Genomic DNA, 20,699 nt, shown 5'->3' on the forward strand with positions numbered 1-20,699 from the left:
AGAATGTACATCTACTTTACTTTATATACATTTACTTTGTGCTGGGCTTTTATTAATTGGCTATAAAATGCTAACCTTTCATAAGTGATCCTAAAAATATTATTTCTGCATAGCACTCACCATTTATGATCTTAGACAGGGAGAATGTAAGAAGCAGTGGGCTTAGCAGACTCTTCTGAATAGCTTTGAAGGTATAAACCAAGGAGACCCAGACCAAGATAAGGAAAACAGTTCTTTCATTTGGAATCTGGAACATTTAAATATAGACACTTTGATGGTCACCTTGGCACCATCGTTAGCAAGTGGATTTTCTAAGTATTAGATTGACACATGTGAAGTACTGATGCTCCGTTGTTTTTGATGCACAAAAATGGTAACTTGGCTAAAGTTACCATTGGCTAAAATGGCTAAATCTTACAGAATCTTGAATATATGAAGGGATGTTTTTAACTTGATTGAATGAAAAGGACTGAGAAACTTTGGGGGTCTGGATCTCTGTAGAGTGAATATTCCTACTTGTAAACAATCCACTAAAAATAGTCTTGCAGGATCTCTAATTAAAAACACTAGTTTTATTCATTTACATACCCATTATAACAACAAGAATCATTGAACATCTCCTCTGGCTCAGTCACTGTGCTAGAGACAGAGTAAAATGATGGTATCTGTCCTGAAGATGCAAACGGAATAGTAGGAGTAAAGGAGTGAGGAAGATGCAGTGAACAGCATTACGGGGAGAGGCCCTGAGAGACCAGGAGAGCAGCACAGAGGAGGAGCTAAGAGCATAGGATTCTGGGGAAAGAAAGGAGGGGTATTATCTTATTAAAAAGATTTGATATAAGAGAGAAAAATTATAATTAACCAAATGGGCAGGGCAGGAAAGAATATTCCACACAGAAACGGGCAGAGATGACCACATGATTTAAAAAAACAATTTGTTTTTAGAGTGACTGTGCATTTATAAAATCTACAGAAGGACATTTCTCAAAGGGCATTAAGCATCTCTGTCAGGTGCCATGTCGTCTTCATGTTCGTAGACCCTGGGTTGAGTCTAGGACATTCCATAGCACAAAGTAGGTATTCAGTTGATGTTAATTTAACTGATCGGGAAGAATAAGCCTGAAGTTGAAATTCACTCCATATTTAGAAGAACCTTTCTTCTCCCTATTCCTCTTAGTCCAAATTGATGAAATTTCAATGTGTTCATTAAAATGTTATGTAAGAAAACGTATACTTCAGTTTATCTCTGAGAAGAAATATAGTTACTTAACCTTTTCATGTGTGCATAAAAGTAGATAACAGAAGTTGTCTTGCTTTAGGGACTTCTTCAGTTCCTTATTTGGAATATTTATTGTATATGCTCTATAGGCAAGGCAATATAACAGGCCTGGGAACACAGTGGTGAATACAACAAATACAGCTCCTGCATTCAAGGAGCTTAATATTTTGCAGATAAGACAAATGCTAAACAAATAATTAAACAAATATTTTCTAATTATAATCTGTAGAAATAAAATGGAAAACAGCATTTAGATGCCAGGGGAATTTATAACAGGGGACATAGACTACAGTGATAGCATTTGGAAAGGTGCTCAGTCAGTTTCTTTAAGAAATAGATATTTAAGCTAGAATTACATGAAGAGAAGGTAAGAGCGTTCTAAGCGGAGGGAGCAGCATATTTGAGGCCCATGGAAAAGGGGAAACTGGCCTTCTAACAAATGTGATTATGGAACTGTGACTATATGTTGATGAAAACATCTCATATGATCCTTATAAAGTATAATTGATTTATCCGTTATTTTAATCCAGAAGAACCTAACCCACAAGGAGGAAACCCACTTTATGCCTTTATTCCAGCACATATTAAATAATCGCTATATGCCTGACACTTTGCCAGCCACTGGAAATTACAGAAAGAAAAACCTCACAAACCTCTAGAATTTTACCCCTTGTGGGGAAGCAGGTGAACCAATACACCATTACAAAACAGTGCGGTTGTTCCTCTGCATTAGAGAGAACACCCTGTGCACAGGAAAGACATGATCGTGTTTGCCTGGCAGAGTCAGGGGCGGCTCTCTGATGAACTAGGCTCTGAGGGATGAGGGCATTCCAGGGAGTAAGGGCAGCATGTGAGAAAGCATGATGGGTCTGGGGAAGAGCAATGAGTCATACCCAGGCTATTGGGAATGTCAAGGGAATGGGAAAGGAGATGAAGTTAGAAAGGTGGGCAGCAATTAGATCTCTGAAGCATCTCAGAAAGTTTTTATTTTATTCTATAGCCAATAAGGAGATTACACAGGAGAATATGAGAGATGGAGGAATCTGAACCAACTGCCAGGCTTAGAACTTAGTGCCCCTCTCACTTCTTATCTTTCAGATAAGGACCACTTCTTATCTTTCAGACTTCGGCACATAATCATGGGAAGCGCTGACTTACGCATAAGCTCTTGGGGTTCTTGATCACCAAATCACTGGTGTTCTTAGGACTTAATATTCTTACAACCAAAGAGAACTCCCTGCAAAGACAGAAAAAAAAAATTCCCAAGAAAATAAATAATCAAGTCCCAGCCCTTCCCGAACACCTCCTCCTTTTTGACCACCACCCCCCGCCCCAGTTGTATAGCTAAAGCAATAATAGCCACCATGCATTATGTCATTACCATCTATAGCCAAAAAAGTACATAACCACCAGAGGGCAATGAAAATGGCCATAAAGGCACAGAGTAGTAATTATTTTTGCATTAGCACCAGCCACACTAATATCAACATAGAACAATTACCATTCCTAAGCCCATAGTTATGCTATCACCTCTGCATGTCTTACAGGAGTAGATTGATGAATGACAGGGGAGGAATAAGCAATAAGACATTCGTGCAATGAGACCCCTGTTTCCTGACTATGCCCGTGGGCCATCAGTCATTACGGTGGTGGAAAGCCAGTGGGAGAACTTGGTTTTGATTACCACGGATCTAGCCAGTCCCCAGGCAGAAACCATAATTCAGCTCCCCTTTCTTTGGGCCCCTAGGAAGTGAACATTTGAGTGGGAGCAGAGCTCTGGCCATAATAACACAGCAGGCAGAGTCCTTTGCATTTATATCTTGTTATTCTGCCCATCACTAGGCAACCATTCTTTGTGCTTAAAACTACACTTCTACTTTGTAACACCTTATTCTTTGAAGTAGCCACTCTGGTTTGCAGAGTTCTAGGAGATATCCATTCTATTTATTTGTGTGTGGGTCAACCAGAATAAAAAAACCAAGCATTTCAAACCTTCAGCCTGATACAGGAGCTTCTCTGTGTTCTCCTGGCATCATATTAGAGCATGGATCATGAACTTCATTTACAATGGCCTGTTTGCTTCTCCGTGTCCTCCTCCAGAATGAGTTCGTGGAGGGCAGGTGCTCTATCTTATCTGTATAGCCATATCCCTAGCACAATGCCTGGCTACTTGGACAACACTCCGTAACTGTTGGATGGATGGATGGACGGACAGATGGATGGATGGATGGATGGATGGATGGATGGACAGACAGATGAATGAATGTTTTCCCTGAAATTCGAGTTTGGCAGTCATAGGTGTGATTATTTGGTTTAAAGAGCAAGCCAAGCTAGTTGAATAGACTTGGCTGGGAAGAATTAAGCAAAATGTCAGATAAAGAGCATTCAGCCTCTCTGGGTAGGTGTGATGTAGATGAACCAGGTGCCAGCTGGGGAAGCAAAGCCATTTTAGTCTTCTGGCTCCGAGCATCGTATGACTTACCTGAGGATCTGAATAGCAGAACCACAATGAGCAAAACAGCTCGTTATTGCAGAGACAAGGAAGTGGAGCTGTCTCCAAGTAACCACGTCTTAAGCTGGATATCCTAGAAGCAGAGCTGGAGACAAGGAGTCTTGTCTAAGTGATTTATTGAGGACATACTCTCTGGAGACCAGGAGGGAGAGGAGCAGAAAAAGGCAGGGGAAATGCCAACATGTGAGCCCAGCTTGGCACAAGCTGCAATTTGATTACTATGAGCTTTAGGATTGGTGCCATTTTAAGGCTAAGGCTAACTCTGTTTCTCCTATGAGTTAGTGATTGGCTGTGAGCTGTCCCTTGGGAGCAGGGAACCATAACTGCTTGGGTGAACACAGCCTTGTTCGGTGAACACACTGAAAGGTGGAGGGCAATTCTCTGGAGAAGGGGGCAACTGTGAGCTGTTAGCATTCAATTTCCAGAGCTGGGGTATGGGTGCAGTGACTGGCAAAGGTAGTCTGGGTACAGCACCAGTGGCATCTTCTGGAATTGGATAGTGAGAGATAATGTTGATTATAATAATCACTACCATTTATTGAGCACCTACTATATACAAAGTACTGAGCTAAATGTTATATCTATATCTATCTATCTACCCATATAGTCCTTAGAATTAAGCTATTAAGTAGGTAATATACTGCCATTTCCATTGGACTGATGAGGAAACTCAGAAAGTACCATATTTCATGCTTAAAATATTTCCTTTTTGCACCTGCAAAAAGGTTCTATTCCTATAGATAGAACCAGGATACTGCACAGCCGCCTGGCCTAAATTCCATGCATTCATTCAATTCCTGAATTCCACCAATGCTTTGGAGCACCTATTACATACTGCAACTTGGCTAGGCCCTAGGGAGGTGTCAGTGAACTGACAGTCTTGGACCCTATCCTCAAAGGGTAGAACTAAACCTCAGACCCAGTTCTAATACCCATGTGACCCAATTTAAAGACATAGTTTGAAAGAACAAATGTTGTTTGGACACCTGTTGTGTACATTCTGCTCCATCAGGCCTTGATCAACAGAAAATCTAGACCGCAGGCATCTATAACAATCCCCTTGAATTCCTCACATAAAATGTGCTTCTGGGGTCTAAAAATCAGTTTTCAAGATTTTGTACAAACCAGGCACTGTAGGCCTTTTCCGTGTGTACAGAAGGATTGAGCTTGGTGATCTCCAAATCCCTTTCAATAGCCGGGGTTTCCTTCTGCTCATCACCCTGCTCTTGGCCAAATCCTTTGTAGGGGACTCTCATGGTCAGTGTCACGTGTCCACTTGGCCAGGCTATAGTCACTTATGGAACATTAATTTAGGTGTTGCTGAAGAGGCATTTTGTATATGTGATTAATAGCTGCTTAAATTGATTTTAAGTAATGATATCTTTGATAATCTGAGTGGGCTTTATCTAATCAGTTGAAAAGCTATTGTGGAGCAAAACTGAGGTTTTCCTGAGAAAGAAAAAATTCTATCTGTAGACTGCAGCATCACCGCTGCCTGAGAGTTTCCCATTTGCTGCAGACCTAACTTAACAGATTTCAGACTTGCCAGTACCCTCATATTCCCTTAAGCCAATACCTTGAAATAAATCTTTCTTTCTCTGTCTTTGTCTCTGTTTCTCTCTATATATGCATATGTATAAATACATATATACATACATATACAAAATCTATTCTCTGTCTCTTTATGCATGTGTATGTATGTATACATACATATACATATATATACATATACATATATGTGCACTATAAATATATTGTAGGTAGCATATGTATATAATCTTTTACTAGTTTTATTTCTCTTGAGAACGCTGACTGACATAGGGACCCGCATTTCCTTTTTTTCTTATAATACTGTCTGGACTGATCAATCTTGTATCTTGTGGTGTGTGTAATTAAGGCCCCCATCTGTTTACTAGTAGGCAGATGAAGCACATACTTCAAGAATCAATAATGCAGGGGCACAAAAACATGAGAAAACTTCAACTTTGATTCAATTAACTTGTCCAGAATTTTGTAATCAGAAAATCCATAGTTTTTATAAACATAGTTCTGTGTTTTACATTATGCTTGGTTTTTTAAAATTTTGGTCTATATATGAATGGGAGGGACCATATCTTTTCATGTTAGGACCTAAAAAGGTGTTTATCAAGCTCTGTGTGTCCTCAAGTAAAATGTAAGCTCTATGAGGTCAGAGGCCAAGTCTTAGTGTTTTTGTGACCCTATCGTACCTATATGGAGCTTAACAGAGACTCACACATACAGGACGTCCTGATTCAGTATATTTTCATGTTGTTTTATTCTCCAGAATATGTTAACCTTTGGGGAATGGGAAGCATGCTCAGAAAAATGTAGGTTTGTTTGTTTTTAGGCCAATCAGTGTACCATCCCCGAGGGAGAGGCTGCTTTCTCAGTATAGTTAGAGATTAATATCTGAAAAGTATTTCAGAGACTAGCCCTTCTCTAGTTTCTCTGTGCATTGGTGGGGAGCAGATGACTGATACGCTCAGGGTTTGCAAGCATCTTAAGAGAGATTAGTTTTCACAATAGCCACTTAAGCTGTCCTAAGATAGCAAGAGGCATTGCAGGCAGTGGGAGGAATAAAAGGGGACTTTTGCTGAGACTTAGTCTAGACTCTTTCTTGAACACAACCTGGAATAGTGGTGTGATGTATAAACAGCAGGTGTCCAATAAATCTTTGACCATGGGTTGACTGCTTATTGACCCCTGGTTTATTAACACCCTTGGTGGAGAAACTAAAGAGAGGTTGAGGTCCAGAGTAGAACTCTTTCTGGAGCCTCCTGGAGAGCACTTTCATTCATCACCTTTCACAGAAATTATTTGGAAACAACATGACAATTATCCCAGACAGATGTTTGTGTGTATGAATTCTGAGGCTGTTGAGTCATCAGAGATATTACAAGCAAATGCATAATACTTCGGAGAGGGACATATATTCACCATTAGCTCTAGGTTGGCGAGTTCAGCACCAGGTAGGGGCTACTTATTGCTGTAAACACTTGACCCAAACCTTCCTCTTGGTCTGAACCTTCCTCCAGCCACTGAACAATATTCACTCTTTCTTGAACACAATCCATAATAATGATGTGAAGGGTAAACAGCAGGTGTCCAATAAATCAGTGTTCATAGGCCAGCTGAGTCTTGATCCCTGGATTATTAACACCCCTGACAGAGAAAGGAAGGAGAAATCCATGTCCTTACACAAATAGCTTCAGCTTCAAGTGAGAATTTGTTAGCTTGAAAATAGAAAGCATAATTATTTTGATCATAAATGAGGGACTTCCAGTTGAGTCCAACCTGTGATGTGAAACTTCCATTAACCTGAGTGTGCACCCCCGACGAGTCTCCAAAGACCTGGCTTAGTAGGGGTGGGTGCAGTGCTCCACTCTTCAGAACAGAATCATGTGTAGAACTGAGGTGTGATTCGGCTTGAATCATTCAGAACAAGCAATAACAAACGAGACCTTTTTGTCATTGCTGTAGCTCCATGAACAAGATTATCTAAGCAATTAGAGGACAGTTATTATCTACAGTCAGAAGGAGAGAAGTGTCAGAATGAGGCCAGCAGAAGCAGGGACGTGGTGGATAATTTATTAGATGTTGAGTGCCTGTTTTTCTCTCTCCAGGCCTCTGTGAGAGAAATATCCAAATGCCACAAGTATATCCCCAGGGAGCCGCAGGGTGGCAGGAGCCCAGGATGTGGGAACATAATTGCCTTTTATCTGCTCTGATTTGGGCTTTATCAAATCTTTTGGCTCCCAAAGCATTCTGTAGCAGAAGCGTTCACGATGTTCCACGCCTGGGCCCATTGTGCCGGCGCTGCTTGGCATGCGAGAGCCCGAGGGTCTGTGGAGCCTTCCAGCCCCTTCCTCCTCCTAAGCCTCACAGCCCATGTTGCCCTCACTCCCGATAAGCGCTGTCTGGGCTCCCCTCTAAGTTCTTTGGATGGAGGCTCCAGCCTTGTCTCCTTTCATTCCAGACTGATTGCTTCTGGGCTCTGGGCCTGTGAGAGACTACAAGGCTCATGAGAAGTACTGGTGGTAAAGATGAATTTTGCCCCCTTAGGAGAGAGTGGTGGGGCATAAAGGCTTTTGTAGGACTCTGAATATCTCCCTGTCCACCAATCTGTCTGTCCGTCCATCCATCCTTACATACATATATATACATCCATATGTAAATCTATAGGTACATACATACAGAGTAAAGCTCTGTTGTGCTCAGTCTGCTCAGAGACCAGGGAGATTTTGTGCTGAGGCAGCTCACAGCAGAGAGGAATACAGACTGGATGTCACGTGAGCATCAGAGATCATTCCCCTCTCCCATCAGCCTGGAGGCGCTAAGGAAACATGGAGACACCCACCTACTCCCCAGTGACCAAGCAATAGTTTATGCATGAAGTTTCAGCCTCCCAGGAAGATTTCAGTAAGTGAAACCTACCATTACCACGGTTCGGTCTTATAAAAGACACCCTAAGACCTATGCTAACTAGCAAAAGCTGGTGGTTACTGGAGGCATTCAAGACTCTCTATCTTGTCTGTGTTTGCTCACACCAAGGCCCCTACTTTCCCCACACCCCCACAGCTCTACACACACACACACACACACACACACACACACACCCTTTCGGTTTGCACCAGCCATACCCAGGTATTGAGCTCTCCAAAACAAAGAGCTGTTTCATACCTCTATTGTCCTTCCGTTCTGTCTTCCAGGGCCTGGTGAGGCCTCAGCAGCTCGTGGGAAGAGTCTACCATCTCCATCACTGTGCCCTGCCCATATCTTCTTTGTAACAGCCCTTCAGTATGTGTGTGTAACTGCAGGTCGCCTAGTGACTGTGTGTATGCAGAGCTCACTCATCTTTGCGTCCTCGGGGCCCAGAACAAAAGCCATGAAGTTTCTGAAAAGTAAGTAACAGTAAATATTCAAGTATCTTATTAATTTTGTGTTCATTATATTTCTCTCGTACTCATTCATTCATTCATTCATTCAATTTCACAAGCTTATTGAACACCTACTATGTGCCAGGCAGTATGCTTAATCCAGCCTTCATGGTCCCTTCCCTTAAAAATATTTTAAACCAGTATCTTAAAATTAACCTTGGAGGGTTGTGCTAATAGTGTGTGTTCAAGTTTTGGGGTGAGTAGGAGGAAAAAAATACCATCTTATATTTACACAAGGGATTTATAGTTTTTACAAAGCATTTGACAGTCTTTTATCAAGACTACCCCTGGTTAAGTAAGTAGGGTCTTGCTCATTCCCACCCCAGGGGACCACAGAAGACAACACGGTTCTAAAATCTGAGCTGTGTGTCCTCTCTGGAGCAAACATATGTGTTCACCAGCTCCTGGTGCCACTTTGAAACAGGGAGGGGTGACAGATGGCATTTGTGCCACTCCAAGCATTGTAGGTGGCACTCAGCCACTCTGCTGCATTACTATCACTTTGTACTTTGTCATCCTTTCCCTTCTTTCTCTCTCCTATTTGTTATCTTTCTTTTCCCTTCCCCTTTCTCTCTCAGATGACTTTATCATCCCCTACATAGGCATCCTTGGGCATTACTTAGCATCTGACATTTGAGTTCCCTTCATTCTTAGGCTGGACTATACCCAAACTCCAGAATGTGAAGTGGGGGGATGGGAGGTACAGAACTGGTCCAGACTCTGCGTCCCTCAGGCTGTTGCTGACTCCATTCCATGCCAGACACCCTAAGGTGAACGAGCTGAACCAGCCACTCACCCTGGCCCATCAGCAAGAAAGGAGCCAGGAAAGGGACAGTATGGCTTGGTCTGGTTTAAGCAGAAGAACTTCAAAGACACACTCAGCTGCTTAGGGTTTCACACTGTTGCCCCAGGGAATAGGAGCAGAAAGGCAATGCTTGCTTTCCCCCAACACATTCAGAAAAACCCCCTTATCCCAGCATTAGTCTCTCCAAACCCTGCACGGGAACAGTGAATCTTAACTGACGCTGATTTATTGGAGCAGAAGAGGGAAAGTAACAGCCGGCCCTAAATGTCAAGGTGAGGAGTGTAGCCTGGTTAGAAAGAGAGCCAGGAGTGTTCCGTGGGGTGTAGCACGTGACCGGGATCGTCAGGCCTGGAGGGACCAGGAGCCAATTCGAGTGGGAGGTGTTGGGAATGCAAAGTCGGCTGTAGACTCAGCACATTAAAAATGTCAAGAACAAGGCAGAGAATAATGCGAGGGGAAGAGTGCCTTCTGTTTTGTGGGAGGCAGGTTACGAAATGTTAGAAGCGCACGTTTGCTTTCATGTGTCTGCTTGGTTGCAAGTCCAATCTGCTGTCTGCTGGAACCCAGGAGAACTGATGGGAACGTGGCATCCAGAATCCTGCTCCCATTCCAGGAAGTCCTGGCTCTACCTTCCCGTGCTCCGGAGATTCTCCTGCTGCTGCATGAAGAGGAATTTATAGAGCGAGTCAATCCAGGCACGCTCAACGAAAGTGAGCATTTATGGCGCTGCTCATCAGGCCTGAGAGCTAGTGAGGACTAGCTGAGGCCGCACCTGCTCAGAAGTCCATGTGGTCGACAAAACAAGACAAAACGACAGGGAACTTCCAGGAAAGATTCAGCGTGGCACTGTTCTTAAAGACATTGAGCTCCGTTCTCTGTTTCTCAGCTATGCAGCCCTGCTGCAGGGGCGCTCCTGGATATGCAGGAGGAGAGATTCTTCCAACCTTTAGAGCTCTGTAATTTATTACTACCAGAGCCACAGTCTTTCTATTCAGTGCCCACCCAGGAAATGCACACTTGCCACTCTCAGCAGGAACCTGTTTTGAAAGCCCCCATGTATGAAGTGCTCCTGGGAGGTAGGAGCTGAGCCACTGTCTTAGGGGAATTTCTGGAACTTATTTTCCCATTGGTAAAACCTCAATAATAACACCTGCTCAGTTGACTTCCAAGAGTTGTGGGCAGTCTTAAAGGAGCCCATACGTGTATCTGGAAGCACCTTCAAATGGAAGGGATGCTCATTGCTCAGCGTTGGCCCATTCCACTGGTTTTAGGCCCTACGGCAGGCATCTTGCTGGCTGATCTCGCAAAGAGGTCTTTCTCTCACCTTCAAGTGCAGCATTCTGCTTGGGAGGCCAGAATGTCCTTTGGTCTAGAGGAAACTAGGCCATTGTTTGCAATAGGTCCAGGCAGACCAAGTCCAGGACAGGACACCTTCAGGGTCTCTCAGAACATTACCTGGCGATAGGCCGAGCAAGCCTGTTTGCTGCCTTGGGTGGTGCCCAGACCCTCCTGTCTCTTCATTTGCAGATTTCTGAATCACTCTAAAAAGTGGTGGTTGGAGCAACATAACTTCCCCAGATCATGGCGAGGGGTAAGCCACGGTCATTAGCATGTGTCATTAAGACCTCTGGGATGTCACCAGAGAAGGACCTGTCAGTTGGACCCAACTGTCCAGGTAAATCAAAGAATGCTTGTCAGCCCCTCAGGATGGGCTGCCCTCAAGGTGTACTCAATGCCGAAAGGTTGGAAAAACTAACAATTCTGAGAGAGGACTCGAGTTTTGCATAAGCAAGCACTGGGGACAACACTCAGGTCTGTGACAGCGTTAACAATACCAATTGTAATATTCAACACAGGCTCAGCCAAGGTCCTTGGGGAGTGATAGTGTGGGGAGGGGTGCTGTGCCCTCCATCTAGGCTCCAAAAGAAAAGCTCTTAGTATTACCTAGTTAAAAGCAATGTAAGCAAGGCAACTCTGTGACTGAAACATGTTGATGGTGAGGGAGAGACTTGAGGGAGACTCTGAGCAATTCCCAGAATAAATTCCCACGTAAATTCAAAGAATACTAGTGGAGAGAAGCCACTGCTCGCTGTCTTTTAAGCCAAATAATATCTTCCTGCCGGAAAGGGGGTTGTTCTTGGCAGTTGGAAGTAAATGTGAGGAGGGAATCAAAACATGATGCCTGAGAAAGGAATCCATCAGAAATCTGAAGGCAGGAACATGGTGAGAAATAACAAAGAAAGATGAGTTGGTGGCAGGAACAAAGATTAACTGTACCAAAAGAGATGACATGTTGGCTCTTAGAATAGGATTGGTGACGCCATGTACTTGATAGTAGGCCTGGGGCAGCCCAGCTGCAGGTCTGTGCATCCTTCACTCCATTCTTAGGGCTCAGAGGAAGGTCCCTGCCCAAACGTGGGGATCTCAGGTCAGGCTTCTGGAAGCTGAAGCCGCAGCCCCCACTGCCTCCTCGCACCAATTCTGGAAGGACGCTCCAGGACCAAATCAGCGAGGCTTCACCTTGTGATAGAAAAAGTCAACACAGAAGGTAGTGAAACCTGGCAGAGAGTATTTTCTCTTCACTCTGCCTTCAGTTACTGGAAGGGCCTCTGGGGGGACTTCAGCAAGTTTGACAAATGGCAGAAGTATTGGGAAGAAATTTTTTTTTGCTGGCAAAGGGGAGTGGATGATTGGGCGTAGACATGCCACTGTAGTTCTTAGTACTAAAACTGTAGAGGACGGGCAGAAAGGCCAGCTTCCTTGCATGTTTGGTCACAGCTAATGTCCCAGTGCCTGTGTGCAAACTCCTCAAGTATTAGCATTTGGGTAGAGATGAAGTTCTCTGTGGTGGCAAGAATGAATTCATCCCGAACGATATCCTGGATGCCTCCAGCTAGAGGCATCAACGTGTGCACGTGAGTCATCAGGCAGAAACGACTACACTCGCCCGACTCCAAAATCCGTGACTCACAGAACACTCACATACACGAATACCCTCTGTTTCCAGAAGCACCTTTCTCCAAGTGGCTGGGAGCGGTTTACGAGCTGCTAGCTCATCCTCAGCATGTCCCCTGCAGGGAGAGCAAAAGGTGGGGAGAGAGGAAGGGTAGACATAATCATCTGCATTTTATGTGGGGAGACTGAGGCCCAAACAAGCCCGCAAGGGAAATGTGTAGACATTTTTGAGTCAGATACTGCCCATGGAAGAGCCAAAATGAGCGGTTCAGAGTCCTCAGTAGACTGTTTTCTCAGGCAGCTGTTCTCACACAGCCTCCAAACAGGTGAGCCAAAAATGCAAACACACTGTATTTTACATTTATAACCAACTTCCCACCCTTCATTCTGCCCAGGACCTCTGCTCCATCTCCCTGTGACCTTTTATTGACTTCCTTTCCTCCTGAGCCGCTCTCAGTTCTGACAGACACCTCATTCCTGACATTCACTTGACCTCAGTACTGATCCTCGGTATCTCTCCCCTTCTGAATCTCTACCACCCTCTCCCCTCACCTGTTCCTCACCCAGACATCTTGATGCCCAGAGGTCCGATTGGCAATAGGACGAAGACTGGGGCTGGAGGAAAGTTCACAGAAGGAGTATAAAATGCCCATTTTACTCATTTATTTTTGAAAATCCAAACGTTTGTCAGATGAGGCTTTAGACCAGATCTAAATACCCTCATGTCAAAATAACCGCTGCAAAGTGGCCCTGTTAACATAGCTGCATCCAAAGGACTGGCGGTCTAGATGTCACCTGCTGCTGGCTGGCTTTGATCCTCTTTTTTGTGGCCTTGCCTTCTGTCGCTCTGGCTTCCGGTGTGTGGTTATTCAGAAGAGTTAGCACGGGGGCAGCTTCCTACTGTGTTGTTCCGAGGGAGGAGTATATAGATGTCACACATGGAACCCGTCTAAAAACCCAACAGGATGCTAACGCCATGGCCATGTGTCTCTGCCTCCCCGTGAGGCAGCCAGGCTGGCATCAGTCCTCTCCCCAACCTCCTTCCTGCCCCCATCCGCCCACCAGCTCTTGTTGGGTCAGAAATATAGTTCTCCGGTGGTGCCAGACAGCCAGATGATGCTGGAAAAAAGAAAGAAAAAGGAAAAGCAGATTTCTAAATTAAGCACACGTCTCATTTATAAAAATAAATAGCCACAGCCTAGCAACAAGCTGACAGCTCAGCTTCCCTCCGTGATGTAACCTCTGTGGCTGGAGCCGGGGATGACACAGCCTCCAGAGAGCCCCACGCCCTGGCCCCTTCCCATGTGTAGTAGTCACCCGGAGAGTGCTGACACTGGCTTTTTGAGGACCCAGCTTCTCATTCAAGGCCAACCAAGGGCCAAGCTCCAAAGGAGCAGAGAGGAGCCAGAGCTTTCCAAGCTTGGTGAGGCCCCCAAACACCTACAAACTCTTGGCAATAACTGACACACCTGAAGTGAAGGCAGATGAGGTTCTGTGGGCTCTTCCGTTGAAATAGAAGTGGCTTCTTGAGACCCTGACTTCTCCGTTCACCACTGAATGCCCAGTATCCAGCTTAACACATACACACTAGGCTCTTAGTAACTGAATGGAGGTATGAATGAATGGACAGATGGATGCTATCATCCCATCATCTCTGCCCTCTAGACTTTCTGCTCTAAATAGTGTGAACTCCTGAAGATGAAGAGAGGCATAATCTCCCGATTATGACATGTACCAAAGAGGAAGTGTTTTCTGGGATTTGAGCCAATAGCTGGAGTGAGCACCTGTGAGGCTGTTAAAGGGTGTAGGCTTTTACTGCTCCAGGTGCAGACTGTATGGTCTTCACACATGGAGAGGGACCCAGGGTATGGGAGGTGTACTCGGTAATAATTGTCAGTTCTGGGGCACCTGTGTGGCTCAGCCAGTTGGTGTCTACCTTCAGCTCAGTTCATTGTCCCATGGTCCTGGCATTGAGCCCCACCTTGGGCTTTCTGCTCAGCAGTGAGCCTGCTTACCCCCTCCTCACCTGCTGCTCCCCCTGCTTGTGCGCTCTCTCTCTCTCTCTCTGGCTGTCAAATAATAAATTATAATAATAATTGTCAGTTCTCCCAAACCTTCTCTCATTCTTTAGGCAACATCAGCTCCAAGGAAGAGGTATTACCAGACAGAGAATGTACAGAACAAAATAGTACATGAGTTTTTGGTGTTAGTCCTTTTGGAAAACAAAGTGGATTCTGCTGTGCCCTTGGAGTCTCCATAGGCCAAACACGTCAGAAATGGACCACAGTGTGGAAGATTTAATCTTATCACCAACCCTCTCAAGTCACAAAATGATTCTGACTCTCCTCAGAATACTAAACATTAAGTAATCTTCTACATTCCATGAGGATCCTGCTGAGGTTGGAGTGGACAATCTTAACTCCTGGAAGTGTTTCTGTGAGGCCTCACATACTCCCTACTGACCAGAGAGCGGTTGTAGTCAGAAAATCAGTCACAAATCACCATCTCAGAGCAGGGGCCCTCGGTTAAAAAGATCAGAGAAATTAGCTTACAGTTGTCTTTACATACCCTGTCTGGTCTGACCGGAAGCAGTAAAACCACATCCATGTCAATAGGAAGAAGGTTCTTAATTAAATTCAGATGTACAAGAATATATTACCAGTCTATTTTTGGGATGATAATCTATTATGGACAAAAAAAATTCTGAACAGCAGCAAATGTGGTACAGTTGCATCGTGCTCCACATAACAGCACACAGCAAGAAAGCAAGAGTCGTCAAAGACACCGATCATCTCAATCCCATAGCCTTCCTGAAGCATCTAAACTGTGGCGCTGGGACATTTAGGAAGAGGGACTTCACCAGTGGCCTGATTAGAGGTGTGACCACAAGGACACAGCCCCAGCAGAGGATAAGCAGAGAGACTGATCAGGCTACTCAAAATCTAGAGTGACATCTCTTTGGTGATACTAAGAGTAACCCTCTCCAGAGCAGGTCAGCCATGACACTCATAACCACAGTCCTATGCTCCAGCCTGGGAAGGGCACAGTGTGTCCTGTGGGTCCCTAACGCTCTTGCCCAGGGCTTCCGCTTCTGAAATGGCTGCATAGTGATAAGATGCAACTGACCCCCACTCTCTTTAAGCATTACAGAAATTCTTGAGACTGGAATCCAAAACTTGACTTTGTGACCTTAACACCTTGGAAATGCAGTTTTCTTATCTATAAAATGGGGAGAGTAGAGGCTCTGCTCTTCAGTCTCCCAGGATTGTGTGAGGATCAAATACAACATTGTTATGTTCAAATGTTTCTCAGCCTGCAAGCTATTCTTCCCTGTGATTTTTTTTTTCTAAATTGTAGAGGTATACAGTAAGAAGTTTGTTTCTGATGTGGGGAATGTGACTTCCTTCATCACAAACTTCCAGGATGCTACCTGGTTTTGGTGTACCAGAGTTTGCTCTATCCTCGTCGTAATCCTAATTTTTTGGCCTATTTTCACTTCACATACCAGAGACTTCTAATATTTGTGTGTATCTGTGTGTTTGTAACTTTCTCTCCCCTTAGGTTTCTTGAATCACTGCTCGGGTTCTAGAATGCATGTGAGGCTTTGGGGGATGTGCATGGTCCAGCCGTTCACATTGCAAACGGAGGCCCAGGGCCCAGATACTTAATGTACCCATGCCCGGTCATGCATTGAAGGAGACACAAGCTCCCTGCTGAGAAGGGAGTCCAACATGGGGCTTGATCCCGGGACCCTGGGATTATAACCTGAGCCAAAGGCAAACGCTTAACCAACTGAGCCACCCAGGCACCCTGAAATAATTTAATTTTTAATAAAAAGATCCATGAATGGGGGAGAGAGAGACAAAATTTCCATTAAAGGATTCCTATAAAGATGTAGATCCCATTCATCAAAAAGAAAAACACTTGATGGTAAATTAGGGCAATCCATATTACATAAGAAGCAGACCACAAAAGTGCTTCCTAATTGTTTTAATTTCATGGCACACATTTTTAAAAATTATGATGTCTGCAACATGAGGTGAACTGGAAGGAGGAGTTACTTAAGGCCAGAGGTGACCAACCAAGGGACTTCTGAACCACAGAAACTCTCAGTCCCCCGAAGGCTGAAAGGGCCAGTATACCAGCTCACTTGTAACCCACTGACTTCTTTGAACCATAGAACTACAGCATTCTGGCTGAAACACACAGGTCTAGACTCTGCTCCATTACAAATCTGAAATCCATGTTTTCTCTAGGCTTCTGGTGAAACTCGCAAAGCCTAGGAAAAACTCCCTCTGATGACCCAATATTTCAAAGCTACCTTAATGGGCATTTACTACAATGAGACAGGTGTGGGTTCCTGTTTACGTTTCTACTTCTTTGGTCCAGGTTTATCCCATATGTACACAGAGTTACAGGTTGAGCAATGACCTAATGATTTGCAAGAAGGAAGTAATCCTTGGTCACATTTAGCCTGCGTTCAGTTGCTGACCTGAAATGAGTTTTACATAAACATTACAAAAAAGATATTGCCAACAATTTAAAAATTCAGAAATTTCTCATTAATAAATTCAGGTAAACTGGCTTCTTTGAAACATGGGAAAATCTGATAACTCAGTCATAATTCCCCCCATGGTCATAGTCATCTGAGACTAAAGGCCTAAGCAGTGCAGTGGATAGGAGTGTTGGCTGCAAGGTTTCAAATCCCATCCCTGTTGCTTTCAGGTAACATATTCATGAATTTAACTTCTCAAAGTCTTGGCTTTTCGTTTATTTTTTATTTTTTAGAAAGTGCACAAGTGAATGAAGGCGGGGGGTGGTGGCAGAGAGGCAGAAGGCAGAGGAAGAGAAAAAATCTTCAGTTGGCTTCATGCCCAGCACAGAGCCTGATGTAGGGCTCAATCTCATGACCCTAAGGCAAAATCAAGAGTTGGACTCTTAACTGACTGAGCCACCCAGGCATGCCATGTTTCTCGTTTTTAAAGACAGTGTTAAACTAATAGCATTGATTTTTGTGTACAGAAAAATGCTCGAAACAGTGGCTGCCATATAATAATCACTTAGTAAATGTCAGTGATTTCTACCCCCCCCCCACCCCACACCTTCCCTTACACAAGTAGCTTTGCTATTTTTCTGAGCATAACTATTAGTCTGGATAGTTCAATAAAATGAGTTTGGCACTCGTGGTGCCTCAGGTCACAAGGTAGTAACTCAAGTCTACATCCTTCCCTGGGTTGATTGGCCCCATCCCCAGCCTGACACATACCCTTCTTCTTCTCTGAGCTTCTTCCTCATCCCACAGGAGCCCATAATGAAACCTGACAGCAGGGCAAAGGACACATAGCCACCCTGAGTTCTCAGACTTCTAATTAGAGTTTTATGAACAGAAGAAACATGGTTCCCCTGGTTGCTTCAAGGTGTCTCATCCACTTTCTAATAGCAAGTCTTTCCCAGCATTTTGCCCCTTAGCCGCAACCCCCCAGGCAAATAAGGAGAGAATCTTTAGAGTAATTCAGTTAGCAAGTCAGTCGACAAGAAGACATGAATCTACAGAAAAATATGGAGGTGCTTTCCTCATAGAAAGTTGTTTTTCATAAACCAATTTCTGCTGCTAAGCAACCTTGATGATGCCTCTTGTAGATATATAGCTAAAGACTGTCCTTGATTGTCTACATTGGATTAGGCTGACGCTCTTATGAGTCAGAAGAAGGTACCAGAGAAAGTTTAATTCAGGCTGGGATGAATGTAAAATATTTTGTAAGAAGCAAAATAAGAGCAGCATGCCCAGGTAGTGATGTATAAGGCATACAGTCATTTTACTCACACTTTGGGGTGTCAAGCTTGTTTGGGGAGTTTACTCTAAAGAGCTGGATTGTTCATTCATAGCTGAGTGGATAGAGTCATAGTGTGAGAGACAGTCTCCCTGGTTCTCTTAAGAAGACTAATAATTAAAGTTGTGGTTAGATCTTACACCAATCTAAGGGAAGTCCAGTGGAACTCCCTGGAATCGAGAAAGAGCCTTTGAGGCAGATTCGATGTTGCAACTGTCAAATCCCACAGCATAGTCATTATGCTAAGGAGATGAGGTGAACTGTGAGCCAGCCAATAAGAACAGCTGGAGAGTGGTACCATTTCCAATTGCTTCAGTCTCTTGGCTCTATTTGGAGAGGTTGGGCAGGGGCAAAGCCAGCTCCACAGTTCCTTTTACAAAATTTAACACACTAGGTGGCTACACCTCCCATTGCTGAAAACATGGAAAATTCTCTGTTGCAATTTCCTAAGCCTCTAAACATATATTTCTCCTAAGAACTAAATGTGGCTATTTCAACAAAGCCAATCAGTTAACATAAAGAACATTCGGAGGGAGAAATGTTTGGAGTGGGGAAGGGGATTTCTTACAAAGTTCAATGACTTCTTAAAAAAAAAAATTCAATGACTTCTTTATAAACTTCTTTGCCATATTTTTGATAGTGTAAGAGTCTAATTAAAAATACCACTATAGGGGCACCTGGGTGGCTCAGTCGGTTAAAGCCTCTGCCTTCGGCTCGGGTCATGATCTCAAGTCCTGGGATTGAGACCCACATCTGGCTCTCTGCTCAGCAGAGAGCTTTCCCCCTCTCTCTCTGCCTACTTGTGATCTCTGTCTCTGTCAAATAAATAAATAAAATCTTTTAAAAAATATACCACTATAAGCTACTAAGGATAAAACTGCAAGAAGTGTTAAGAACTGCTGGGTATTTTTAAAATATTTCATTCATTCATTCAGGAGAGAAAAAGAGCACAACAAGGAGAGCTGTAGAAGGACAGGGAGAAGTAGTCTCCCCACTGAGCCTGGAGTCTGATTTGGGGCTCAATCCCAGGACCCTGGGATCATGACCTGAGCTGAAGGTAGACACTTGACTGACTGAGCCACCCAGGTGCCCTGAGGAACCACTGTTCAGACCATCTTCAACACTTGGTTCTTTCTCCTTTACTTCTAATCTCTAAAAATATCACCAAAACTCAGGGCTTCTCACAACAAATCCTTATCTCTTCCCACTACTATGACTCCCTCCAGGCTACTCTGTCCCACCCCTGAACTGTGGAGTAACATCTCAAGTGGAGGTAAGAAAAATAGAGAGCCTTAAAGAGATAACTGCCTCCTGAACTCTACCATTTTCTTCTTCCTGCTGGAGGAAATAAAACAAACCTATGGCACAGACTTGGCCATATAATTCTGAGTCAGTGTCAGTCTCATTGGTCAGGAAGCCATTTAACTTCACTTTGCTTCAAGCTTTCCATCTATAAAAGCAAAGCAGATGACTTGCTGCCTACTCATTAACCAGGACTGCGCTGGGAAGACTCATGAACAAAGGTTTAGAGAGCTCCTGCAAGGAGTGGAGAAATCTCATCACCATGTACGTTCAGGGAAAAAATGGAAACAGTCCTTGTCTGTGAAAATGAAAGAAGTCGCTTCCAGTCTGATGACAACTCTGTGCCATGAAGTTAAGCATAGGAAAGATCCAATGAATGCCAATGGAAGTTGCCAGAAGCAATGGAGATGAGAAGGGTTAAGCAGGCACCAGGATCCAGCAGCTGACCAGCTCTCTGGGGAAGTTGGACATGCTGTCAAGAACAGTCAGAAATCCAGAAGACTTTTCCCACATAATCCCTGCATTGGACACTTTCAATATCTTGATCAGTTTGTTAATGACATAGGTTATGGGCAGGTTTCAATATTCATCAAACTGTACCAAATGTGCAGTGTATGTAAATTTTATCTTAATTTAAAATCAGTCTATCTAATCCCACTCAAACAAATGAGTTCCCTACTGTGCCACGAACAGCTATATTCCAATTACCTATTTTTATAATAGTCTCAGATTTATATTTAACAAGATTAATGTATGCAAATATGGATATTCATGTATATCGTAATCATCAACACAGATTAAAATTGGCTACCTGCCATTCTCTAGGAACTTATCTCTGCACATATATAATGCAGTGATAACCTTTCAAATGTCAAATGCCTTTGGAATTATCAAAAATAAAATTAAACTGTGAACAGCAGACTTTTAGTGTTAAATATGTTTTACAATGTTCTAATTCATTAAAAATTCATAAAGCATGTGTGGAAATGTAACAACTCTATCAGAATATTGGTCTGCCCAGATGATCCTATACTCTTAGTAAGCCTTGTAATAGAGT

At 43.7% G+C, this 20,699-nt stretch overlaps 2 long non-coding RNA genes across 2 annotated transcripts; one reads left to right on the forward strand and one right to left on the reverse strand.

Annotated features, from left to right (window-relative positions):
- Positions 1-2,234: 2,234 nt before the first annotated feature.
- Positions 2,235-8,632, reverse strand: LOC106006530. The gene is made up of 3 exons (XR_001180630.2): positions 8,493-8,632; positions 3,762-3,876; positions 2,235-2,516 (listed from the first exon to the last, which is right to left on the reverse strand). It is a non-coding gene; the product is annotated as an uncharacterized LOC106006530 (long non-coding RNA).
- LOC123391109 lies at positions 8,565-15,811 on the forward strand. Its single transcript, XR_006605725.1, has 2 exons — positions 8,565-8,713; positions 14,641-15,811. It is a non-coding gene; the product is annotated as an uncharacterized LOC123391109 (long non-coding RNA).
- The last annotated feature ends 4,888 nt before the right edge of the window (positions 15,812-20,699 follow it).

This window comes from Mustela putorius, unplaced genomic scaffold (assembly GCF_011764305.1).
Source record: "Mustela putorius furo isolate JIRA1106 unplaced genomic scaffold, ASM1176430v1.1 tig00000179_pilon_pilon_pilon, whole genome shotgun sequence".
NCBI classification, from domain to species: Eukaryota; Metazoa; Chordata; class Mammalia; order Carnivora; family Mustelidae; genus Mustela; species Mustela putorius.